Source organism: Bombina bombina, chromosome 1 (genome assembly GCF_027579735.1).
Source record: "Bombina bombina isolate aBomBom1 chromosome 1, aBomBom1.pri, whole genome shotgun sequence".
In the NCBI taxonomy this organism is placed as follows: Eukaryota; Metazoa; Chordata; class Amphibia; order Anura; family Bombinatoridae; genus Bombina; species Bombina bombina.
Genome location: NC_069499.1, coordinates 996,866,310 through 996,893,229, shown reverse-complemented (window position 1 = coordinate 996,893,229; position 26,920 = coordinate 996,866,310). Strand labels below are relative to the sequence as shown.

The 26,920-nt window shown below is 41.3% G+C and overlaps 1 long non-coding RNA gene across 1 annotated transcript; it reads left to right on the top strand.

Annotated features, from left to right (window-relative positions):
* The first annotated feature begins 12,367 nt into the window (after nt 1–12,367).
* LOC128640730 (uncharacterized) lies at nt 12,368–26,326 on the top strand. The gene is made up of 3 exons (XR_008399385.1): nt 12,368–13,011; nt 25,505–25,584; nt 25,856–26,326. It is a non-coding gene; the product is annotated as an uncharacterized LOC128640730 (long non-coding RNA).
* Nucleotides 26,327–26,920: the final 594 nt, after the last annotated feature.

Below are 26,920 nucleotides of genomic sequence, written 5' to 3'. Positions count from 1 at the left end.
TCCTCACATTCCCGTTTACAGGACTTCTCCAGACTGGCCCCCATCTTGTGGAATTCCCTGCCTCACTCCATAAGACTCTCCCCTAGTTTTAACAGCTTCAAGCGCTCCTTAAAGATTCTACTATTCAGGGATGCTTACAACCAACACTAACCTTCCCTAACTCCATCACTTTCCCCTTGAACCCCTTAGAATGTAAGCCTATGAGCCCAGCTGTTTGTAGATCGCCTTCATAAGAGCCGACTACAAAAGTGAAACTCTCGGCAGGGCCCTCTACCCACTTGACCCCTACAAAAGCTATCCTGTACACCGACTATGTTTACAGCGCTGCGGAATCTGTTGGCGCTCTACAAATTCCTGATGATAATAATAATAATTATGTTCCTAGCACTTAAAGGGATAAAAAACACATTTTTTTTTTCTTGCACGATTTGGATAGAGAATCCATTTTTAAAGAAATTTCCAATTTACATCTACTGTGATATTTGCCTAATTGTCTTGGTATCATTTCTTGAAGGAGCATCAATGCTCTACTGGGAACTGGTTGAGCCAATAACAAGAGGCATATTAGTGCAGCCACCAATCACCAGCTAGCTGACTGAAGTGAATTGCTGCTCCTGTGACTACCTAGGTATGCTTTTCACCAAATGATACAAAGAGAATGAAGCAAATTAGTTAATAGAAGTAAATAGGAAAATTGTTTAAAACTGCATGTTCTATCTGACTTGTCAGTTTACTCTGTCAGTAATATCAGCCCCATTTGAATCATCAGACTATAGCAGCAGTAAGGCAGCTTGTCCCAATAAAGGTCACAAACCAAACAATACTGTAACTTTACTTTTACATTTATCTACATATAAACATGTGATTGGTTTGTCCATTTATAGTTTGATAGCTAAGTTTGCTTGTGTACAGTGAGTCTATAGTATGCTTGTGTATAGAGTCTATAGTATGCTTGTGTACAGTGAGTCTATAGCATAGGAGCACCAAAGGCTAAAGTAATCTATCAGGGCTATAAAAGAAACCTGCAACAGATGTTTCAGTGGGCCACTTAAAGACAAAATATACAACAAATGGTGACCTATCTAACAAATAAATATGTGTTAGACAGGCTTGTATTCTTCACTGGTGAGTTAATTCCCTATTTTACTCACTTGGTTAGATGGTTTTTGCATTTGTTTTTACTGTTACAGGCTGAGCATATCCACTGGTTGTTATACCTAGCTGTTCCGCACCACCAAGGCTGTTGCAGCACTATTAAGGACACCCTTTTAGGATATTATCTCAGGAAAGTCTAAAGGACAATATTCAGGATCCTTTCACTTATATGTTCTAAGAACAGACTGTCAGTGGGATTATTAAAAACACTCATCAGAGACGCTTTTTGTACACTATTTTTGCATTTTTCAATTAATCATTTTTTGCCCCAAGAGGGGCATTTATTCACTTGGGTACCCACTTGACTGTATTATTGTACATTGTATATATGCCAATGTCTGTTATTTATTTGTAACTCACTATATCTGGCACATAATTTGCACCTTAAGGTGGCAGACACTTATCACAGGTCCTAATTTAGCTTAGCCAGATTTAGTAAACTGTATAAATATTTCTGTTTTTATATCTGCTACAATTAAATAATATCTGTTTTTATATCTGCTACCAATATTTATTTGTTAGATAGGTCACTATCTATTTGTTAGATAGGTCACCATTTTTTGTATCTTTTGTCTTTAAGTGGCCCACTGCAACATTATCTGTTGCAGGTTTCTTTTATAGCCCTGATAGATTACTTTAGCCTTTGGCCCTCCTACTCTGTCACTTTTTCCCACGTAATTAGCTGGGTCCTTTGTTAGGAGGTCCCTTTATAGTGAGCTTGTTTTCTTTTCCGGGCGTAGTCAATTACCCCTGTTTTTTTTACAGCGAGTCTATAGTAGTGCTTGTGTATAGAGTCTATAGTATGCTTGTGTACAGTGAGTCTATAGTAGTGCGTGTATAGTGAGTCTATAGTATGCTTGTGTATAGTGAGTCTATAGTATGCTTGTGTATAGTGCGTCTATAGTAGTGCTTGTGTATAGAGTCTATAGTATGCTTGTGTATAGTGCGTCTATAGTTATGCTTGTGTATAGTGCGTCTATAGTAGTGCTTGTGTATAGAGTCCATAGTATGCTTGTGTATAGTCTATAGTTATGCTTGTGTATAGTGCGTCTATAGTTATGCTTGTGTATAGTGCGTCTATAGTTATGCTTGTGTATAGTGCGTCTATAGTTATGCTTGTGTATAGTGCGTCTATAGTTATGCTTGTGTATAGTGCGTCTATAGTTATGCTTGTGTATAGTGCGTCTATAGTAGTGTTTGTGTATAGAGAGTCTATAGTATGCTTGTGTATAGTGTGTCTATAGTAGTGCTTGTGTATAGTGATGCCAATCACGGTTTTGTAGGAACAGAGAAATATTTATTTTGTACAGAATAAATAAACATTTATAAGAATTTCTACATCTTTGTTTATAGTCGATATTCTCCTTAATGTGTTATGGATCTAAGGGGGATTGTGATTGTTCAGGACAAAACTAAATATCACGTATTAAAGGGACATTCCAGTCAAAATTGAAATGCACTCAGATGAATTACATCCTTGAATAGAAACATATTAACAATATACGTTTTGGCAAAAATGCTTCTAGTAAACGGTATCACTGTTTTAGTGTTAAAGGGACACTGAACCCAATTTTTTTCTTTCATGATTTAGATAGAGCATGCAATTTTAAACAACTTTCTAATTTACTCCTATTATCAATTTTTCTTCGTTCTCTTGCTTTCTTTATTTGAAAAAGAAGGCATCTAAGCTATTTTTTTGATTCAGAACCATGGAAAGCGCTTGTTTATTGGTGGGTGAATTTATCCACCAATCAGCAAGAACAACACAGTGTGTTCACCAAAAATGGGCCGGCATCTAAACTTACATTCTTGCATTTCAAATAAAGATACCAAGAGAATGAAAAGTATTTGATAATAGGAGTAAATTAGAAAGTTGCTTAAAATTGCATGCTCTATCTGAATCACGATAATAAAAAATTGGGTTCAGTGTCCCTTTAACATTTTTCTCTGCACGTGCGGCATAGCTAGATATTCTCAGTTCAACAGTATTTTAAATACTGCAGCTGTACAGAGCATTAGTAGGGATTGTATTATGTCAGCAATTAACATATTGGGTCATTACCAGATGGTATAAGCACCTTAGGCTCTCTGAGCAGGTGTTGTGTATAAAATGCTGGTGCACAGTGCATACTTAAATACACTTTTGAAACAGCTATAACTTTTATTAGAAGCATTTTTGCTAATACATCTATATTACGGAAATGCTGCTATTCAAAACTTAAATGCATCCATGTGGATTCCAATTTTGTCTGAAATGTCCCTTTAATGCAGTTCACAATAACATAAAATGCAATATATTTAAATTAATCAAAAATAATAAAAGGGACAGTCTACTTGACGCCTCCTTATCTCAGTACATTTTGAGTTTTTCCACAGCTAGACAGTGCTAGTTCAGGTATACCATGGAAATAACACTGTGCTCAGTCCTGTGGAGTTATTTATGAGTCAACACTGACTGGCTAAAATGCAAGTCTGTCAAAAGAACTGAAATAAGGGGGCAGTTTGCAGAGCCATAGATACAAGGTAATCACAGAGGTAAAAAGTGTATTATTATAACTGTGTTGGTTATGCAAAACTGGGGAATGGGTAATAAAAGGGATTATCTATCTTTTGAAACAATAACAATTAAAGAGTAGACTTTCCCTTTAAAACAACTAATGTAAGAGTAAAGTTTTAATCTCCATAAAAGTAATGGTGCAGCCATATTAATAAATAATGACAGTATATTGTAAAGTTGTTTAATTGCACATTATTAAACATTTTATATCACAAAACTAGTGTTTAATGCATATTTAAAGGGATAAAATATCTGCTCCAGCATTTATTTCTAAAGACTTAGGAGCAGGGGTCAGTAGGAGTCTCAAATGACACTTGAGATAAGACTCCAATTAGCTTCTAGGTAGAACAGGAACAGAAATCTCATCAGGATTTTTCAGCAGGTGTATCCTTTGGTACTTTGCTGATATATATCACGCACATAACACACAGTTTATTTTATTCTTATAGAAGTGCATTTTCTGCTGAACAGACAAAAACTTGTACATCTTCTTTAGATCTGTGAAGAAGAAAAAATGTTAAACACAAATATAATATTCTACTACCTACCCTCCATACTTACAACCACCCACAAACACAACATAAAGAGAGTGACCACACTAGAGAAAGAGCAAAAGAGAAAGCAATGGAGAGCGAGCGAGAGCGAGCGAGAGAGAGAGAGAGAGAGGCAGGAGAGCGAGCGAGCGAGAGCGAGCGAGAGAGAGAGAGAGGCAGGAGAGCGAGCGAGCGAGAGCGAGCGAGAGAGAGAGAGAGGCAGGAGAGCGAGCGAGAGAGAGCGAGCGAGAGAGAGAGAGAGAGAGAGGCAGGAGAGCGAGCGAGAGAGAGAGAGAGAGAGAGGCAGGAGAGAGAGAGAGAGAGGCAGGAGAGAGAGAGAGAGACAGGAGAGAGAGAGAGAGACGAGAGAGAGAGAGACAGGAGAGAGAGAGAGAGACAGGAGAGAGAGAGAGAGACAGGAGAGAGAGAGAGAGACAGGAGAGAGAGAGAGAGACAGGAGAGAGAGAGAGAGACAGGAGAGAGAGAGAGAGAGACAGGAGAGAGAGAGAGAGACAGGAGAGAGAGAGAGAGACAGGAGAGAGAGAGAGAGACAGGAGAGAGAGAGAGAGACAGGAGAGAGAGAGAGAGACAGGAGAGAGAGAGAGAGACAGGAGAGAGAGAGAGAGACAGGAGAGAGAGAGAGAGACAGGAGAGAGAGAGAGAGACAGGAGAGAGAGAGAGAGAGAGACAGGAGAGAGAGAGAGACAGGAGAGAGAGAGAGAGACAGGAGAGAGAGAGAGAGACAGGAGAGAGAGAGACAGGAGAGAGAGAGAGAGACAGGAGAGAGAGAGAGAGAGAGAGAGACAGAGAGAGAGAGAGAGAGACAGAGAGAGAGAGAGAGACAGGAGAGAGAGAGAGAGAGACAGGAGAGAGAGACAGGAGAGAGAGAGAGAGACAGGAGAGAGAGAGAGAGAGACAGGAGAGAGAGAGAGAGAGACAGGAGAGAGAGAGAGAGAGACAGGAGAGAGAGAGAGAGAGACAGGAGAGAGAGAGAGAGAGACAGGAGAGAGAGAGAGAGAGACAGGAGAGAGAGAGAGAGACAGGAGAGAGAGAGAGAGACAGGAGAGAGAGAGAGAGAGACAGGAGAGAGAGAGAGAGAGACAGGAGAGAGAGAGAGAGACAGGAGAGAGAGAGAGAGACAGGAGAGAGAGAGAGACAGGAGAGAGAGAGACAGACAGGAGAGAGAGAGACAGACAGGAGAGAGAGAGACAGACAGGAGAGAGAGAGACAGACAGGAGAGAGAGAGACAGACAGGAGAGAGAGAGACAGACAGGAGAGAGAGAGACAGACAGGAGAGAGAGAGACAGACAGGAGAGAGAGAGACAGACAGGAGAGAGAGAGACAGACAGGAGAGAGAGAGACAGACAGGAGAGAGAGAGACAGACAGGAGAGAGAGAGACAGACAGGAGAGAGAGAGACAGACAGGAGAGAGAGAGACAGACAGGAGAGAGAGAGAGAGAGGCAGGAGAGAGAGAGAGGCAGGAGAGAGAGAGAGAGAGGCAGGAGAGAGAGAGAGGCAGGAGAGAGAGAGAGAGAGGCAGGAGAGAGAGAGAGAGGCAGGAGAGAGAGGCAGGAGAGAGAGAGAGAGGCAGGAGAGAGAGAGAGAGGCAGGAGAGAGAGAGAGAGAGGCAGGAGAGAGAGAGAGAGAGGCAGGAGAGAGAGAGAGAGAGGCAGGAGAGAGAGAGAGGCAGGAGAGAGAGAGAGGCAGGAGAGAGAGAGAGAGAGAGAGAGAGAGAGAGAGAGGCAGGAGAGAGAGAGAGGCAGGAGAGAGAGAGACAGGAGAGAGAGACAGAGGCAGGAGAGAGAGAGAGAGAGAGACAGGAGAGAGAGAGAGAGAGAGACAGGAGAGAGAGACAGAGACAGGAGAGAGAGACAGAGACAGGAGAGAGAGACAGAGACAGGAGAGAGAGACAGAGACAGGAGAGAGAGACAGAGACAGGAGAGAGAGACAGAGACAGGAGAGAGAGACAGGAGAGAGAGAGAGACAGGAGAGAGAGAGAGACAGGAGAGAGAGAGAGGCAGGAGAGAGAGGCAGTGGAGAGAGAGAGGCGAAAGAGAGGCAGGAGAGAGAGAGAGGCAGTGGAGAGAGAGGCAGTGGAGAGAGAGAGGCAGTGGAGAGAGAGAGGCAGTGGAGAGAGAGGCAGTGGAGAGAGAGGCAGTGGAGAGAGAGAGAGGCAGTGGAGAGAGAGAGAGAGAGAAAGGCAGTGGAGAGAGAGAGAGAGAGAGGCAGTGGAGAGAGAGAGAGAGAGGCAGTGGAGAGAGAGAGAGAGAGGCAGTGGAGAGAGAGAGAGAGAGGCAGTGGAGAGAGAGAGGCAGTGGAGAGAGAGAGGCAGTGGAGAGAGAGAGAGGCAGTGGAGAGAGGGAGAGGCAGTGGAGAGAGAGAGAGGCAGTGGAGAGAGGCAGTGGAGAGAGAGAGAGAGAGAGGCAGTGGAGAGAGAGGCAGTGGAGAGAGAGAGAGGCAGTGGAGAGAGAGAGAGGCAGTGGAGAGAGAGAGAGAGGCAGTGGAGAGAGAGAGAGAGGCAGTGGAGAGAGAGAGAGAGAGAGAGAGAGGCAGTGGAGAGAGAGAGAGAGAGAGAGGCAGTGGAGAGAGAGAGAGAGAGAGAGGCAGTGGAGAGAGAGAGAGAGGCAGTGGAGAGAGAGAGAGAGAGGCAGTGGAGAGAGAGAGAGAGAGAGAGAGAGAGAGGCAGTGGAGAGAGAGGCAGTGGAGAGAGAGAGAGAGAGGCAGTGGAGAGAGAGAGGCAGTGGAGAGAGAGAGGCAGTGGAGAGAGAGAGGCAGTGGAGAGAGAGAGGCAGTGGAGAGAGAGAGAGAGGCAGTGGAGAGAGAGAGAGAGGCAGTGGAGAGAGAGAGAGGCAGTGGAGAGAGAGAGAGAGGCAGTGGAGAGAGAGAGAGAGAGAGGCAGTGGAGAGAGAGAGAGAGAGAGGCAGTGGAGAGAGAGGCAGTGGAGAGAGAGGCAGTGGAGAGAGAGGCAGTGGAGAGAGAGAGGCGAAAGAGAGGCAGGAGAGAGAGAGAGGCAGTGGAGAGAGAGAGGCAGTGGAGAGAGAGAGGCAGTGGAGAGAGAGAGGCAGTGGAGAGAGAGAGGCAGTGGAGAGAGAGAGGCAGTGGAGAGAGAGGCAGTGGAGAGAGAGAGAGGCAGTGGAGAGAGAGAGAGAGAGGCAGTGGAGAGAGAGAGAGAGAGAGGCAGTGGAGAGAGAGAGAGGCAGTGGAGAGAGAGAGGCAGTGGAGAGAGAGAGAGAGAGAGAGAGAGAGGCAGTGGAGAGAGAGAGAGAGAGGCAGTGGAGAGAGAGAGAGGCAGTGGAGAGAGGGAGAGGCAGTGGAGAGAGAGAGAGGCAGTGGAGAGAGAGAGAGGCAGTGGAGAGAGGCAGTGGAGAGAGAGAGAGGCAGTGGAGAGAGAGAGGCAGTGGAGAGAGAGAGGCAGTGGAGAGAGAGAGGCAGTGGAGAGAGAGAGAGAGGCAGTGGAGAGAGAGAGAGAGGCAGTGGAGAGAGAGAGAGAGAGGCAGTGGAGAGAGAGAGAGAGGCAGTGGAGAGAGAGAGAGAGGCAGTGGAGAGAGAGAGGCAGTGGAGAGAGAGAGAGAGAGGCAGTGGAGAGAGAGGCAGTGGAGAGAGAGAGAGAGAGGCGCAGTGGAGAGAGAGGCGCAGTGGAGAGAGAGAGGCAGTGGAGAGAGAGAGAGGCAGTGGAGAGAGAGAGAGAGGCAGTGGAGAGAGAGAGAGAGGCAGTGGAGAGAGAGAGAGAGGCAGTGGAGAGAGAGAGGCAGTGGAGAGAGAGGCAGTGGAGAGAGAGAGAGAGAGGCAGTGGAGAGAGAGAGAGAGAGGCAGTGGAGAGAGAGAGGCAGTGGAGAGAGAGAGGCAGTGGAGAGAGAGAGGCAGTGGAGAGAGAGAGGCAGTGGAGAGAGAGAGAGGCAGTGGAGAGAGAGAGAGGCAGTGAGAGAGAGAGAGAGAGAGGCAGTGGAGAGAGAGAGAGAGAGGCAGTGGAGAGAGAGAGAGAGAGGCAGTGGAGAGAGGGAGAGGCAGTGGAGAGAGAGAGAGGCAGTGGAGAGAGGCAGTGGAGAGAGAGAGAGAGAGAGGCAGTGGAGAGAGAGGCAGTGGAGAGAGAGAGAGAGAGGCAGTGGAGAGAGAGAGGCAGTGGAGAGAGAGAGAGAGGCAGTGGAGAGAGAGAGAGAGGCAGTGGAGAGAGAGAGAGAGGCAGTGGAGAGAGAGAGAGAGAGAGGCAGTGGAGAGAGAGAGAGAGGCAGTGGAGAGAGAGAGAGAGAGAGAGGCAGTGGAGAGAGAGAGAGAGGCAGTGGAGAGAGAGAGAGAGAGGCAGTGGAGAGAGAGAGAGAGAGAGGCAGTGGAGAGAGAGGCAGTGGAGAGAGAGAGAGAGAGGCAGTGGAGAGAGAGGCAGTGGAGAGAGAGAGAGAGAGGCAGTGGAGAGAGAGAGGCAGTGGAGAGAGAGAGGCAGTGGAGAGAGAGAGGCAGTGGAGAGAGAGAGGCAGTGGAGAGAGAGAGGCAGTGGAGAGAGAGAGGCAGTGGAGAGAGAGAGAGAGGCAGTGGAGAGAGAGAGAGAGGCAGTGGAGAGAGAGAGAGAGGCAGTGGAGAGAGAGAGAGAGGCAGTGGAGAGAGAGAGAGAGGCAGTGGAGAGAGAGAGAGAGGCAGTGGAGAGAGAGAGAGAGAGAGGCAGTGGAGAGAGAGGCAGTGGAGAGAGAGGCAGTGGAGAGAGAGAGGCGAAAGAGAGGCAGGAGAGAGAGAGAGAGGCAGTGGAGAGAGAGGCAGTGGAGAGAGAGAGGCAGTGGAGAGAGAGAGGCAGTGGAGAGAGAGAGGCAGTGGAGAGAGAGAGGCAGTGGAGAGAGAGAGGCAGTGGAGAGAGAGGCAGTGGAGAGAGAGAGAGAGAGAGGCAGTGGAGAGAGAGAGAGAGAGAGGCAGTGGAGAGAGAGAGAGGCAGTGGAGAGAGAGAGAGAGGCAGTGGAGAGAGAGAGAGAGGCAGTGGAGAGAGAGAGGCAGTGGAGAGAGAGAGAGGCAGTGGAGAGAGGGAGAGGCAGTGGAGAGAGAGAGAGGCAGTGGAGAGAGAGAGAGGCAGTGGAGAGAGGCAGTGGAGAGAGAGAGAGGCAGTGGAGAGAGAGAGGCAGTGGAGAGAGAGAGAGAGGCAGTGGAGAGAGAGAGGCAGTGGAGAGAGAGAGAGAGGCAGTGGAGAGAGAGAGAGAGGCAGTGGAGAGAGAGAGAGAGGCAGTGGAGAGAGAGAGAGAGGCAGTGGAGAGAGAGAGAGAGGCAGTGGAGAGAGAGAGGCAGTGGAGAGAGAGAGAGAGAGGCAGTGGAGAGAGAGGCAGTGGAGAGAGAGAGAGAGAGGCGCAGTGGAGAGAGAGGCGCAGTGGAGAGAGAGAGGCAGTGGAGAGAGAGAGAGAGAGGCAGTGGAGAGAGAGAGAGAGGCAGTGGAGAGAGAGAGAGAGGCAGTGGAGAGAGAGAGGCAGTGGAGAGAGAGAGGCAGTGGAGAGAGAGAGAGAGGCAGTGGAGAGAGAGGCAGTGGAGAGAGAGAGAGAGGCAGTGGAGAGAGAGAGGCAGTGGAGAGAGAGAGAGAGGCAGTGGAGAGAGAGGCAGTGGAGAGAGAGGCAGTGGAGAGAGAGAGAGAGAGGCAGTGGAGAGAGAGAGAGAGAGGCAGTGGAGAGAGAGAGGCAGTGGAGAGAGAGAGGCAGTGGAGAGAGAGAGGCAGTGGAGAGAGAGAGGCAGTGGAGAGAGAGAGAGGCAGTGGAGAGAGAGAGAGGCAGTGGAGAGAGAGAGAGAGAGAGAGAGAGAGGCAGTGGAGAGAGAGAGAGGCAGTGGAGAGAGAGAGAGGCAGTGGAGAGAGAGAGAGAGGCAGTGGAGAGAGAGAGAGGCAGTGGAGAGAGAGAGAGAGAGGCAGTGGAGAGAGAGAGAGAGAGGCAGTGGAGAGAGAGAGAGAGAGAGAGAGAGGCAGTGGAGAGAGAGAGAGAGAGAGGCAGTGGAGAGAGAGAGAGAGAGAGGCAGTGGAGAGAGAGAGAGGCAGTGGAGAGAGAGAGAGACAGTGGAGAGAGAGAGAGAGAGGCAGTGGAGAGAGAGAGAGGCAGTGGAGAGAGAGAGAGAGAGGCAGTAGAGAGAGAGAGAGGCAGTGGAGAGAGAGAGAGAGACAGTGGAGAGAGAGAGGCAGTGGAGAGAGAGAGAGAGAGGCAGTGGAGAGAGAGAGAGAGAGAGGCAGTGGAGAGAGAGAGAGAGAGAGGCAGTGGAGAGAGAGAGAGAGAGGCAGTGGAGAGAGAGAGAGAGGCAGTGGAGAGAGAGAGAGAGGCAGTGGAGAGAGAGAGAGGCAGTGGAGAGAGAGAGAGGCAGTGGAGAGAGAGAGAGAGGCAGTGGAGAGAGAGAGAGAGGCAGTGGAGAGAGAGAGAGAGAGAGAGAGGCAGTGGAGAGAGAGAGAGAGAGAGAGGCAGTGGAGAGAGAGAGAGAGGCAGTGGAGAGAGAGAGAGAGACAGTGGAGAGAGAGACAGTGGAGAGAGAGAGAGACAGTGGAGAGAGAGAGAGAGAGAGAGAGAGAGAGGCAGTGGAGAGAGAGAGGCAGTGGAGAGAGAGAGGCAGTGGAGAGAGAGAGAGAGAGAGAGAGAGAGGCAGTAGAGAGAGAGAGAGGCAGTGGAGAGAGAGAGGCAGTGGAGAGAGAGAGAGAGGCAGTGGAGAGAGAGAGAGAGAGAGAGGCAGTGGAGAGAGAGAGAGAGGCAGTGGAGAGAGAGAGAGAGAGGCAGTGGAGAGAGAGAGAGGCAGTGGAGAGAGAGAGAGACAGTGGAGAGAGAGAGAGACAGTGGAGAGAGAGAGAGACAGTGGAGAGAGAGAGAGACAGTGGAGAGAGAGAGAGAGAGACAGTGGAGAGAGAGAGAGAGAGACAGTGGAGAGAGAGAGAGACAGTGGAGAGAGAGAGAGACAGTGGAGAGAGAGAGAGAGACAGTGGAGAGAGAGAGAGACAGTGGAGAGAGAGAGAGACAGTGGAGAGAGAGAGAGACAGTGGAGAGAGAGAGAGAGAGACAGTGGAGAGAGAGAGAGAGAGACAGTGGAGAGAGAGAGAGAGAGACAGTGGAGAGAGAGAGAGAGACAGTGGAGAGAGAGAGAGAGACAGTGGAGAGAGAGAGAGAGACAGTGGAGAGAGAGAGAGAGAGAGAGAGAGAGAGAGAGAGAGAGAGAGAGAGAGAGAGAGAGAGAGAGAGAGAGAGAGAGAGAGAGAGAGAGAGAGAGAGAGAGAGAGAGAAGAAAAAGACGAGTGACAGCAAGTGTTATAAACAAGAGAGAGACAGCGAGACAGAAAGAATGTGACAGCAAGAGAGAGAAAGTTAGTGACAGAGTGTGACAGCGAGACAGTAAAATAGAATAGTCAGAGAGGAACAGTGACAGCAAGTGACAGGGAGAGACAGCAAGGTAGAGAGAAACAGTGTGACCGCAAGGGAGAGAGACCGCAAGGGAGAGAGAGAGAGACCGCAAGGGAGAGAGAGAGACAGACAGCAAGGGAGAGAGAGAGAGACAGACAGCAAGGGAGAGAGAGAGACAGACAGCAAGGGAGAGAGAGAAAGAGACAGCGAGAGAGAGAGTGACAGCAAAGGGGAGAGAGAGAGTGACAGCAAGGGGGAGAGAGAGAGTGACAGCAAGAGATGGACAACAAGAGTGACATCAAATGAGAGAGAGTGACAGGGAGAGAGGCAGCGTGGGTGACAGACAGAAAATGACAGAGAAAGAGTGACAGACAGAGGGACAAGAAAAAAATGAGAGACAGGAAAAAAAAGTGAATGTATGAAAAGAGTGACAGAGAGAGCGAGAAAAGTGACAAGGAGGGAGAGACAGACACACAAACATGGACACAGAAAGAAAGAGACACACAGAAAAGTACACTGTGTGTCTGTCATTCTGTGTCTCTGACTCAGAAAAAAATCACATACATAAGGAGACAGACACACAGACATTTACACACAGGGAAAGAGAGAATAATGCCCATTCATACTATAACTATTCCCCATCAGTCATACAAAGAACAGCCATTAACCCCTTCCTTTCCATAATCCCCTTGGTGTCATATTGTGCAGTAACACCAGCACATAAAGATATTGACTAACTCCTGTTCTTATGAATTAATGTCCATTTTAAATGCAAGCTTCATATATACAGCTTAACAATTATAGCTGAATTTCACTAATTATGTAATGACTGATACCCCCACAAACATAAACAAGACAACAAGTGCAGTTTTATTTATCTTAGTGGTTTCCCATTGCTCATCTGCAGTCCCAGATAAAAGCTTCTCTCCTAGAAAATAAAGAATAGAAACAAATGTTGGGCTCCATGTGTAATATTTTACCACTACCAGTTCTTCATGTTTCTAGCACAAATCCTAGGCACAGATGAGGTTCCCATAATTCAGAGTTGAAAAAAAGACAATGTACAAATCTCTGGCTGGCTGTATAAAGCAGCCTCTAATCAGGATCCCAGCTTCTTGCTTCATGAGAACACAGGTTCTTCTCACTCCTTTTTCACATTAGTGTTTCTTCCATGTCCAGCATAAGCCCAGATAACCACTCCCGACGAGACACACAGACAGCAGCAGAAGGAAAGCAAAAAATGTCCTATCGATTTGAGTCTCCCGCACTTCTGCTTCTTCCTCACTCAGCTCTCTGTACCATGTGATCACTGCAGTCACGTGACTGCTGTGATGTCAGAGTGTCCTTTAGAGGGATAGAATCTAGCCGCTACCCTTAATTGACTGACTGCTATGTCTGTGATTCATGTTCAGAGCAGTCCACCCATGCGGCATGTTCCCAGTGAGTACTGTTCTGCTGTATAGTGTTAATTTGTACTCATTTATTTTATTTAGGTCAGCCCTCTTGTCAGCTTGAACATACTTCAGTTCACAGGGCAATATAAAGATGGGGTCCTGTCAGTGTTATTTATAATGTTTGTGCATTCCAGAGCAGAGGCAGGGCTAAATAAACTGCATACCTAAGTGTTAGTGCAAGTTGACAGCATGTGTTTTTATTGTGCTCTATATCTCTTTGCTGCATGAAATGTAATATATAGCAAAATGTACATGTATGTATGTGTTTGTATGTATGTATGTATACATGTTTTGTGTGTGCCTGCCTATATGTGTATGCCTTTGTGTCTATGTGTGAATGTTACTTTCTATATGTATGTGTCTGTATATTTGTATGTGTCTGTGCTTTAATGTATGTGTAGTGTGTCTGTGTTTGTGTATTTGTATGTATATATCTTTGTGTATATATGTGTGTGTGTTTGTCTATGTGTGAATACCTGTGTGTGTGTGTGTATAAGTTTGTGTCTATGTGTAGTGTGTGTCTGTGGTTTTTTGTACAGTAGGTAGTGCAGTATGTGTGTGCAACATGGATCTCTGTGAGGGAAGGCTGCCTGTATACCAGAGATGCATTCTGCAGTGGGCACAAGCTGGTAACATTTAAAATGACACTGCAGGGATCCAGAAAGAAAAAAAAAATAGCAGCATGAAAGACATATTTCAGCTAAAGTGTGTTTTAATGATTATATATACAAATATATATATTTGTATGTAATATATGTATGTATATATTTTGTAATTTTCCCTTTGGGCCTTGTACCCAGACTTCTCTGGGGTTAACTGCCTGGGACTCTGGGGACAGCACCGCTTCCTGGGAGTGCTAATGAGCACCCAGGGATGAATGTATGTATACTGTGTGTGTATGTAACTGTGTATGTGTTTATGTATGTGTGTGTTAAACTATATATTTGTGTGTGTGTAACTGTGTGTGTGTAACTATGTGTGTATGTATGTGTATGTATGTAACTATGTGTGTATGTATGTATGTGTAACTGTGTGTATGTCTAACTGTAGGGTTGCCACCCGTCCCTTAAAATACAGAACACTTATGAGTTACACATGCTGCAGGGTGTGCAGGGAGGAATATGAATAGTGCTGTCCAGAAACACAATACATGTTCCTCCCTGCACACCCTGCAGCATGTGTAACTCATAAGTGTCCAGGAAAACATGGCTGAGGTGGCAACCCTATCTAACTGTGTATGTGTGTATGTATGGGAGATTAATTACAGAGCCCTGGTGTTTGTTGAAATTGATTTAAACTATAAAGAAAAGCTTTTGAGAGTTTTCCTATCTTTCTCAGGTCTGAAGCAATACCTGAGGAAGAAAGGAAAACTGTTTAAAGCTTCTATTTTAAGTATTAGGTTAGTACAATAAAAAGGTATCATTGCATATCGCATTACTCTGGTATTTTGGAATCTTATTTATGTATTTTTATTTAGTTTAGTTTCAGTGGTATGACTTAGTGGTGAAAATTATTATTGCCCCCCCAGTTTGACTGTGGTATCTTATGTGCCCCCCCTATATATTTTTCCTAGAGTCGCCACAAGGGAGCAGGTGTGTTCAATTTGGTGTTATCACTCTCACACTCTCTCATACTGGTCACTGGTTGTTTAACATGGCACCTCATGGCAAAGAACTCTCTGAGGATCTGAAAAAAAGAATTGTTGCTCTACATAAAGATGGCCTAGGCTATATGAAGATTGCCAAAACCCTGAAACTGGGCTGCAGGATGGTGGGCAAGACCATACTGTGGTTTCACAGGACAGGTTCCACTCAGAACAGGCCTCACCATGGTCGACCAAAGAAGTTGAGTGCACGTGCTTAGCGTCATATCCAGAGGTTGTCTTTGGGAAATAGACGGATGAGTGCTGCTAGCATTGCTGCAGAGGTTGAAGGGGTGGGGGGGTCAGCCTGTCAGTGCTCAGACCATATGCCGCTCACTGCATCAAATTGGTCTGCATGGCTGTCGTCCCAGAAGGAAGCCTCTTCTAAAGATGATGAGCAAGAAAACCTGCAAACAGTTTGCTAAAGAAAAGCAGAATAAGGACATAGATTACTGGAACCATGTCCTGTAGTCCGATGAGACCAAGATAAACTTATTTGGTTCAGATGGTGTCAAGCATGTGTGGCGGCAACCAGGTGAGGCGTACAAAGACAAGTATGTCTTGCCTACAGTCAAGCATGGTGGTGAGCGTGTCATGGTCTGGGCCTGCTTGAGTGCTGCCGGCACTGGGAAGCTACAGTTCATTGAGGGAAACATGAATGCAAACATGTACTGTGACATACTGAAGCAGAGCATGATCCCCTCACTTCGGAGACTGGGCCACAGGGCAATATTCCAACATGATAATGACCCCAAACACACCTTCAAGACAACCACTGCCTTGCTAAAGAAGCTGAGGGTAAAGGTAATGAACTGGCCAAGCATGTCTCCAGACCTAAACCCTATTGAGCATCTGTGGGGCATCCTCAAACGGAATGTGGGGGAGCGCAAGGTCTCTAATATCCACCAGCTCTGTGATGTCATCATGGAGGTGTGGAAGAGGACTCCAGTGGCAACCTGTGAAGCTCTGGTGAACTACATGCCCAAGCGCTCTTTTATATCCCTTTATTGGGATATTTCCATGCCCAAGAGGGTTAAGGCAGTGCTGGAAAATAATGGTGACATACAAAATATTGACACTTTGGGCCCAATTTGGACATTTCCACTTAGGGGTGCACTCACTTTTGTGGCCAACAGTTTAGACATTAATGGCTGTGTGTTGAGTTATTCTGAGGGGACAGCAAATTTACACTGTTATACAGGCTATACACTCACTATTATACATTGTAGCAAAGTGTCATTTCTTCAGTGTTGTCACATGAAAGATATAATAAAATATTTACAAAAATGTGAGAGGTGTACTCACTTTTGTGAGATACTGTGTGTGTGTGTATATATATATATATATATATATAATGTTTTTTGGTAATATATATATATATATATATATATATATATATATATATATATATATATATACACAGTATATATATATATATATATATATACATACATATATATATATATATATATATATATATATATATATATATATATACAAAATCAATAAGAGGTAGGTTCATAAGAACCGATAAGTCTATTATAGCCAGCACTGATATATTAAACCAGAATTAAAAAACCCAATGTAGGGCTGAAAGACATATGGGGAGACACATGAATTTAAAGACCGCACTTTTTATGCATACATTTATTAAAACTCCAAAATACCACAGTTTCAAATATAATCAACACTAGATGACCAGTCATAATAAAAACCCCTTAATAAGATAACATCCCGGGAGGTATATAGATACCACAACAGTCCAGACCAAGTGTGCACACTAATTAAGTCTCTGTAAACATGTTGACATCGATTTTTTTTATGGTAAAATTTAAAGACAAAGTCCTCCTTAGGGTTAGGATAATATATATTGGCATATAGGGTTCTGTGCAAAATAGAGAGAGATGCTATTCTTCATGTGACCCCTGTGTAACAGAGAACTCATTCAATATACCACATATGTAAAAGTAATATTCCAGTATTTGGCAAAGATCAATAAAGCCAGGTCGCTTGGGTGGTGTAAGCAAAGTCTCAGATATTAGGCTTCGAAAAGGTTTACGGATACTCGTATCAGGCTTATTCACATACCTGATCCATCCTTAGATGGTCCGTGCTTTCCCTTTAAGTTGTGTGAAGACGCTGATATTTAATTCAGCATGTCCTGCTGTGTGCAGATTTTAACTCACTCACCCTTGTGAACACCGGATTCCATGATGAGTATAAAATAGATGTACAGGGGTCAACTTAACAGTCTCAACCTCTTTGTAGTTCCACAGACGACAGTCATCAGATTGAATATAGGGGGTTCAACTGCTACCCCCTATTGCAGTGTCACTTCTGCCACTTCTGCTACGCGCGTTTCACCCGCACTTAGTAAATTTGAATCGGGCTTTGTCAGCCCGTGTATCTCATTTAGATTATTTACTGCTTTTTTATTTACATCAGCTCCTGTGACGTCAGGGGTGAAATAATAACAATGTAGCTGTGGTATCCATTTTAGATTTGGGATTGCAATATTTATGTCTAATTATTAACAAAATGTATCTATCTTTTGATTAATTTATTGACAAGAATCATAAATGTATATAAATATTCATGGCTATCTTTTTCATGCTTTTACGCCATAAATAAAATACAAATCAACAAATTACTATTTAAATCAATGATTCTATGTGTACAGTAGCGAAGGTGGGTTCCAAAGAAAACTTATATACAGTATATATAAAAAATTAGTTAGTTCAAGAACTATATTTGTCCCAATATCAGTCATTGCTCATCTATATTATATTATCAGTCATTGCTCATCTATATTATATTAATCAATTATGTAGAAATCATACTCGCAGCCTATGATAGATTCAAAAATAAATAAATTATATTAGATAATTAAAAAATAAGAAAAATAGGAAAAAATAAATAAAAAGAAAAAAGAAAAAAAATATGTTTACAAATATATGAAGCATATTAAAATTATCAACAAAATAAACGATATTGAAAATGGTCTACAGAAATGGAGCATAATTTATCTCCTCATTTAGGCCACTGGGGGTTAATGCTTTTAAATTAAAAATCCACTTGCATTCTTTTTGCAATAAAAATGTATCTATATAACCTCCTCTACCTTTTAGGTCCACATTTTCCAGACCCATAAATTTCAGTTCATCTTTATTGCTTTGATGAAAGGCTTGAAAATGTTGTGCTACACTACTCGTTGTAATTTCATTATCTATAGCTCTTTTATGTTCTTTAATCCGTTCTTTTAACTCTCTATAGGTTTAAATCTAGAAATTCAATGGTTGTTTTACTGCAAGTATAAGTAAATTTTAGATTTAGATCATTTTTTTTAGGTTAAGCATAAAGGAATCGAGTTCTTGTTCTGTACCTTGTAATAGGACCAAAATAGCATCTATAAATCTCAACCAGAGATCTATATATCTTCCATATATATCATCTATGTCAAAAATATAGTCTTTTTCCCATTTTCCACTGTACAGACAAGCATATGTAAGGGCACAGCATGTCCCCATAGCTGTACCTAAAATTTGTTTATAGTATTTATTGTCAAATGTAAAATAATTATGTTCTAAGATAAAGTGCAAAAGTGTTTCTACAAATTTACGGCTAGATTTAGAGTTGGGCGGTAGCCATCAAAACCAGCGTTAGAGGCTCCTAACACTGGTTTTTACCGCCCTCTGGTATTTGGAGTCAGTCAGGAAAGGGTCTAACGCTCACTTTCCAGCCGCGACTTTTCCATACCGCAGATCCCCCTACGCCATTTGCGTATCCTATCTTTTCAATGGGATCTTCCTAACGCCGGTATTTAGAGTCTTGGCTCTTGGTTAGATTAGGGGTATGTGGGTGGTGGGTTGTAATGTTGGGGGGGTATTGTATGTTTTTTTTTTACAGGCAAAAGAGTGGAATTCTTTGGGGCATGCCCCGCAAAGGGCCCTGTTCAGGGCTGGTAAGGTAAAAGAGCTTTTCTATTTTAATTTTAGGGGGCTTTGTTATTTTATTAGGGGGCTTAGAATAGGTGTAATTAGTTAAAAATTGTTGTAATATTTTTCTAATGTTTGTAAATAATTTTTAATTTTTTGTAACTTAGTTCTTTTTTATTTTTTGTACTTTAGTTAGTTTATTTAATTGTATTTATTTGTAGGTATTGTATTTAATTAATTTATTGATAGTGTAGTGTTAGGTTTAATTGTAGATAATTGTAGGTAGTTTATTTAATTAATTTATTGATAGTGTAGTGTTAGGTTTAATTGTAACTTAGGTTAGGATTTATTTTACAGGTAATTTTGTAATTATTTTAACTAGGTAACTATTAAATAGTTATTAACTATTTAATAGCTATTGTACCTGGTTAAAATAAATACAAAGTTGCCTGTAAAATAAATATTAATCCTAAAATAGCTACAATATAATTATAATTTATATTGTAGCTATATTAGGGTTTATTTTACAGGTAAGTATTTAGATTTAAATAGGAATAATTTATTTAATAAGAGTTCATTTATTTAATTAGAATAAAATTATATTTAATTTAGGGGGGTGTTAGGGTTAGGGTTAGAATTAGCTTTATGGGTTAAAAAATTTATTAGAGTAGCGGTGAGCTCCGATCGGCAGATTAGGGGTTAATACTTGAAGTTAGGTGTCGGCGATGTTAGGGAAGGCAGATTAGGGGTTAATACTATTTATTATAGGGTTATTGAGGTGGGAGTGAGGCGGATTAGGGGTTAATAACTTTATTATAATAGCGGCGCGGTCCGGTCGGCAGATTAGGGGTTAATAAGTGTAGGTAGGTAGCGGCGACGTTGGGGGCGGCATATTAGGGGTTAATAAATATAATATAGGGGTCGGAGGTGTTAGGGGCAGCAGATTAGGGGTTCATAGGGATAACGTAGGTGGCAGCGGTGTGCGGTCGGCAGATTAGGGGTTAATAATAAAATGCAGGGGTCAGCGATAGCGGGGGCGGCATATTAGGGGTTAATAAATATAATATAGGGGTCGGCGGTGTTAGGGGCAGCAGATTAGGGGTACATAGCTATAATGTAGCTTGCGGTGGTGTACGGAGCGGCAGATTAGGGGTTAATAATAAAGTGCAGGGGTCAGCGATAGCGGGGGCGGCAGATTAGGGGTTAATAAGTGTAAGGTTAGGGGTGTTTAGACTCGGGGTACATGTTAGGGTGTTAGGTGCAGACTTAGGAAGTGTTTCCCCATAGGAAACAATGTAGCTGCGTTAGGAGCTGAACGCTGCTTTTTTGCAGGTGTTAGGTTTTTTTTCAGCTCAAACAGCCCCATTGTTTCCTATGGGGGAATCGTGCACGAGCACGTTTTTGAAGCTGGCTGCGTCCGTAAGCAACGCTGGTATTTAGAGTTGCAGTGGCGGTAAATATGCTCTACGCTCCCTTTTTGGAGCCTAACGCAGCCATTCTGTGAACTCTAAATACCAGCGGTATTTAAAAGGTGCGGGGGGAAAAAAAGCATGCGTAGCTAACGCACCCCTTTGGCCGCAGAACTCTAAATCTAGCCGTTAGTATGTTCCTCATATTTGGGGCTCCTTTGTTTTAGGAATTCAACAGCTGACAGAATTCCCTTTTGATGAGGAATTGAAGAGTATAGGGCCTCAACATCAATGGCTGCTAGAAAAGTATTTTCATTAACTAAAACCCCATCAAGTTTCTTCAAATTATCTTGAATTTCTTTGATATATGAAGTTAAAGTCACCAATGATGGTCTGAGGCAATAATCTACATAAATAGAGATCCCTTCAGTTAGACTACGTTGACCAGAGATAATTGGTCTACCAGGTGGTGGGACCCTATTTTTGTGGAGTTTGGGTATGGTATAAAAAGTAGGGATTCTGGGGTGTTTATTAATCAGGAAATCAAGTTCTTTGTTGTTAATCATGCCATTTTGAAATGCTTTTGTCAATATTGTATCAATTTAATTTTTATAAAGATCAGTAGGGTTGGATTTCAGTAGTTTATACTGTTTTGTATCAGCTAGTTGTTTTTTACATTCCAAAACATATTCACTGGTATTTAGAACTACAACATTTCCACCCTTGTCCGATGGTTTAATAGTAATAGAATTATCCATTCTAAGGGTTTTTATTGCTTGTCTTTGTTTAACAGTTAAATTATCCTGAAATCCAGGCTTACTATCCAATTCTGTTATATATTTTTCAACTAGTTTTACAAAATTATGTACACTAGGGACCATAGATAGAGCTGGCATAAATGTAGAACTTTCCTTTAAAATTGTGTAACCTATACCCATTTCCTCAGTTTCATCTTCTTTTGTAGTGCTCAACGATTCCAAATCTTTTAAAACTACTCTATTATTAATATCCACAGTAATGTTTTTAAGCTTATGTTGCATATTTTTATTGAGGATTAATTTCCTTGCAAAGAGATTAATATCCTTAACTACCATAAACGTATCAATGTTATTTACTGGAGCAAAATTTAAGCCCTTAGCTAAAACATCTTTTTCAGATATAGAGTTCTGTGTGATAAATTAACTACTTGTTTCTCAATGTGGGTGTTTATCAATGGTAGATTATCCATTGTTATTGTTGCTGTTGATTCCTCAGGGGATATCTGTTTCTTTCCCCTGTGTTTGACCCTATGCTTTCTACCCCCTCTCTTCTTTTTCTTCTTCCTGAACGCCTGCGACTGAAAAAAACCCTCCGGTAGTTGCGCCCCTTAGGGTTACTAGTGTTGGTATTAGATCCTTCCTCACCTGACATTTCAAATTTAGAACTGCTATTAAATCTCAGTGAATAATCATATATTTTACCTTCTTGATAGTCACCCCAATCTCACTGAAATTTGCGTTTTTTCCTGTATTTTATATTCTCATGTATCTTCCTAATCTCCATTTTAGTTAAATCCATTAACCTTGTATGTTCCTCTTTTTTCTCCCATATTTTTATTCATGTATTGGCAAACTCCTCCCATTATGTTTTAAAATTTTCTGTGAAGGGATCATTTAAATTTGCTCCCGGTTTCTTTTTAATTCATAAACCCCTAGAGATCATTTTATTTTCGAAATATTTTTCCAGACTAGAAATTTCCCATTTTAACTTTTGTTCCTTAATTAATTTTTGTTTATAGTCTTTAAAACATTTATATATGTTGTTATCATTATTGTTTTGTCCCGTTTGGGTGGCATTGCTGGCACCCTCTTTTGAAGGAATAGAAAAGGTATCATTTATATCAAATTCCCATTCAGTTTCATTAAGGCCCGCCATCGCTTGCAAATCAATGTGTCACCCCCAATGTCAGACGTCCCAAAAACTGGGAACATCAAATGTGCTCATGGGTGAAGAAAAATCCCTGTCTATATCAGGATTGGAGAATATATTAATAAAGAAGAACCACTCACAGCACCAAATGTTAATAAAGCAGAAAATCTACCCCAATCTGCAATTTTAAGTATATAGAAGACTAGGGGTGCCATGCAATAGTCTATAATTATACAAAATCAATAAGAGGTAGGTTCATAAGAACCAATAAGTCTATTATAGCCAGCACTGATTTATTAGTGTGATTTATTACACAGGGGTCACATGAAGAATAACATATCCCTCTATTTTGCACAGTACCCTATATGCCAATACATATTATCCTAACCCTAAGGAGGACTTTGTCTTTAAATATTACCATAACAAAATCGATCTCAACATGTTTACAGAGACTTAATTAGTGTGCACACTTGGTCTGAACTGTTGTGGTATCTATATACCTCCCGGGATGGTATCTAATTAAGGGGTTTTTATTATGGCTGGTCATCTGGTGTTGATTATATTTGAAACTGTGGTATTTTGGAGTTTTAATAAATGTATGCATAAAAAGTGCGGTCATGTCTCCACATATGTCTTTCAGCCCTACATTGGGTTTTTTAATTCTGGTTTAATAAAGCAGACTTATTGGTTCTTATGAACCTGCCTCTTATTGATTTTTTATAATTATAGACTCTATTACCTGGCACCCCTAGTCTGCTATATACTTAAAATTGCAGATTGGGGTAGATTTTCTGCTTTATTAACATTTGGTGCTGTGAGTGGTTCTTCTTTATTAATATATATATATATATATATATATATATATATATATATATATATATATATATATATATATATATATATATATATATATATATATATATATATATAACAACAATTAAAATTATGGGGAGGCGAAAAGTGAGTTTAAAAATATAGAGAAAATAACGCATTGTGTAAACCATTTACAAATCTAAACAAGTCAGAAGACTTGCTTTAACCCAGAAACTCTCTGACTACACTGTTTCCAATGCAGCAAAGGAATCTGGGCAAGATATGCAAATGAGTAAAAAGGTGAGTCATTGTGAACCTCATTTGCATATCTTACCCAGATTCCTTTGCTGCATTGGAAACAGTGTAGTCAGAGAGTTTCTGGGTTAAAGCAAGTCTTCTGACTTGTTTAGATTTGTAAATGGTTTACACAATGCGTTATTTTCTCTATATATATATACATATAGATGATCATATATAGGTATAGATATATACATATAAATTTAAATAGGAATAACTATTTATAAATACTTAGAACATATTCCCCTATTTGAAGAATATTGGAATGTGAAATATGTACAGTAAAAATACAGTAAAACACATAAATACATATGTACACACATAAAACTTACCAGCCAACGCGTTTCGGTCGAATAGTGACCTTTCTCAAGACTGGTTTTCTCAAACTGACAGGCAGATTGTGAAAACCAGTCTTGAGAAAGGTCACTATTCGACCGAAACGCGTTGGTTTTATTTCATATTATTCACTTATCTGTAGCAATCTACACTATCATATATTTTTTCGGCAGAGGGACCGTGAGCTAGCTAGCAGAGGGAACAAAGGCTTGAAAGGGCTGAGGGACCACACGCTTGAGGGCAAAGGGACCCAGGGCTGTCTGAAAAATCTTGTACACATAGGACCGTGAGGAAATTTAAAACTTAACATTTTTGGCATATAAACTCTTCGATTTTTACATTGCACCAACTCATCCTCAATTGGAATAATTTGACACTTTATAGGTTTTACTATTTATATTTTTATATTTTTATTTCTATGGATAAGCACTGAACTGAGGATTAATCACCAGACTGTTTTTTTACTGCAATATTTTTTCACCATATCACATGACTTTGTTCTTTTTACACGTTTTTTGAAAAATATTCTTTTATTCTGATTTTGGAAGAAATTCCAAATCAGGTTGTGTATTGTTTTTTAGGAGACTCTTCAATACCGCAAGTTTCTAACCTTTTGAATTTGCACAGCAATTGTATGCATCACTGAAACACGGCACAAATCACTTTTATTTATTCATTTATACAGTTATTTTATATTCATTTGTTTATTTGTGTTTCATACCGCTGCACAAGGATCTAGGATCCGGTTTTAAGGGGATTTCATTCAGTTAATCCGGATTGATTATGAGTGTAAGGTGCCATTGAGAGTTTAACCACACTCTGTTCCCCATCTACTTAACCTGTAACAAGGTACTGTTTGTTGTATACTGGTTATCCCACTTAATGCTTTGATAATAGGAGATTTTCTACAGAAGCTTTAAATCTGCTTATAGGCAGTTATTGGTGTTAAAAAGCTCCAATATTGAGTGTATCGGCTCCAATGAATGGTTGGAATAATTACTAGACTGTTAACATGGATCCATGAGGGACATTAAGATTGTTTTTAACTTTTAAAACATAAATTTGTTTTTAATATCCTGAGGATTGTGATATTTTAAGAAATTGTTTGTCAATTTTAGCAATTAATGTTGTTTAAGTACAATATCGGGCTCCATTAATACTGGTCTCATTGTATCACAAGAAACACACAACATAGTTGGAAAGTTAACCGTTTATTATTGTTTTGATTGTGTTGTAATAAATACACCAAAATACATTTGTGGAGTAGTTTTTCGTATTTAAGACCCTGCCTTCTACGGTTGGCGCTCTGATATATTTCTAAGCCATTTTAATCTGTTTGCATTGCAATACTTTCTCCATCCAACATTATATAAACATACATTGTTGCCAACTATGGTATACAGGTCCTTTCTTGACCTATTTTGTATAACATTTCATGTAAAAAATTACATCAGCATTGCCTAAGAAAATATAACATCCTTTAGAGGAGGATCAAATATCAAAGTGGCTTAATTACTTACTTAATTAAGCCACTTTGATATTTGATCCTCCTCTAAAGGATGTTATATATTCTTAGGCAATGCTGATGTAATTTTTTACATGAAATGTTATACAATATAGGTTAAGAAAGGACCTGTATACCATAGTTGGCAACAACGTATGTTTATATTACGTGGGATGGAGCAAGTATTGCAAAGCAAACAGATTATTTGTGCTTGCTATTAGCTATATTGTTGTATTTTTGTACTTGATTTATTGACACTACTACTGCATATGGTTTATGTTTGACTGGGTAACCATATTTATGGGTTTGGTACAATTTTGTGCACATGAAGGGAGGGCTTATGGGATTTTAATATTTGCTGTGTATCACTGTTCATTTGTCTGAGGAAGGGGAGCAAGTCCCCGAAGTGTCACAAATTGAATGAGTCTTTCACTTTCTTGAAATCCAGTGAATGCTGTCGTTTTTTGTTTTTTTTTGCAATATTCAAAACCATTGAATGAGTGTGGGTCATACCGGACTTGTTTATATATATATATATATATATATATATATATATATATAGACATGTACAGTATATGTATGTATCTCTGTGTTAAAGCTTTTGCAGCCATTTTTTTCTTGTCGGGTCATTCTAGTGGGGAGAATTTCCTGCAAGAGATTGTGTCACTGACAACAGCAGGTGTGAAGTCTGCCAAACACCGGATTCGATTGACAGGTGAGTTGAAGGAAGATTTAAGGGTGTGGTTGAGATCCTGAAGAAATTCAATAGGGTAACGATTATACGTACTGTAATAAAATTCGAAATAATCCATAGAATATATATATATATATATATATATATACATATATACATACAGTATATATATTATTATTATTATTATTATTATTATAAAAAAAATTATTTATTTTTTTATTTATTTAACAGTGTGTGTAATATTTTTAAATAATTTTTATTAATATTTTTTAATATTTTATATGTAATATAGGGCTCCATTTAAGAAGGGCCGGACAGATAGAGGCAGAACTCTCCGCCTGGCATCATGGATAGCGGGCAGCAATACGCTGTCCACATTTACCATTGTACAATCTGCTGCGTGTGCTCGCGAGCCTAGAAGGAGGCATCCGGGAGGATTGAGAAATGCCACTTTAAAGTTTGTGTAGCTGTTTAAGAAGCAGTAGTCTTAACTTTTGGTACAAGCGAGCCTGGAGCTGAAGGCACTCCAAAGCTACATTCACAGTTTCATAAATGGAGCCCTTAGGGTAAAATATGATAATATAAGACCATTCTTATAAAAAAATGTAATTAATAAAACATTATGCACTAAAATGAACTTTGGAATTTAGACAAACTATCTTTGTCTAGCTATAAGAGTATACCACTTGCTGGGGGATGGACAAATATTGGATTTTGCATTTATGAATCTGAGCATTGAATAAAGCAGTACATTTGAAGATGATGACAGTGGACCACATTAGACTGATTTTCACTTTAAAGCTTTCAGTTAAAAACTCACAATAGGTTAGCTGTAATTATCTTTTATTTGCCTAGTGTCACATACATCATCATGGCCCTGCATAATAAGATACATTGCTAAAAAATAATGTAGCAAAAAAAGGTCATATCAGAAACTAGCATATTACTCAAAGACAGAAAGCAAGGGCAGGCAGAACCTAGCTGGATCTTAAAATAAGTATAGAATGTAGCTTTAATAGCATTTGGTGATATAGTCAAATATGTGTAACAAAAATAGTTTAAATGTTTAATAAATTAAGAACCACAGGAAATAGGAAAATTAGTATGACAAAACATTCATTTCAGAGGTAGATGTGGGAATTGACAGTAAGGATATTGCTGAACAACATTATTTCTGTGAAACAGCGGAAATGTTATGCCAATGAGATTGTGTACTTTGTATAAAAGTGATTTTGTGTTGTTTGTCCATTGATGTGAGAAAAATAATTACAATAAATATAACAACTTAATAAAGAATGAACATTATAAAATCAAGGTGATTGCCGACCAACCACCACGTTCTGGCAAACTCTGTCAA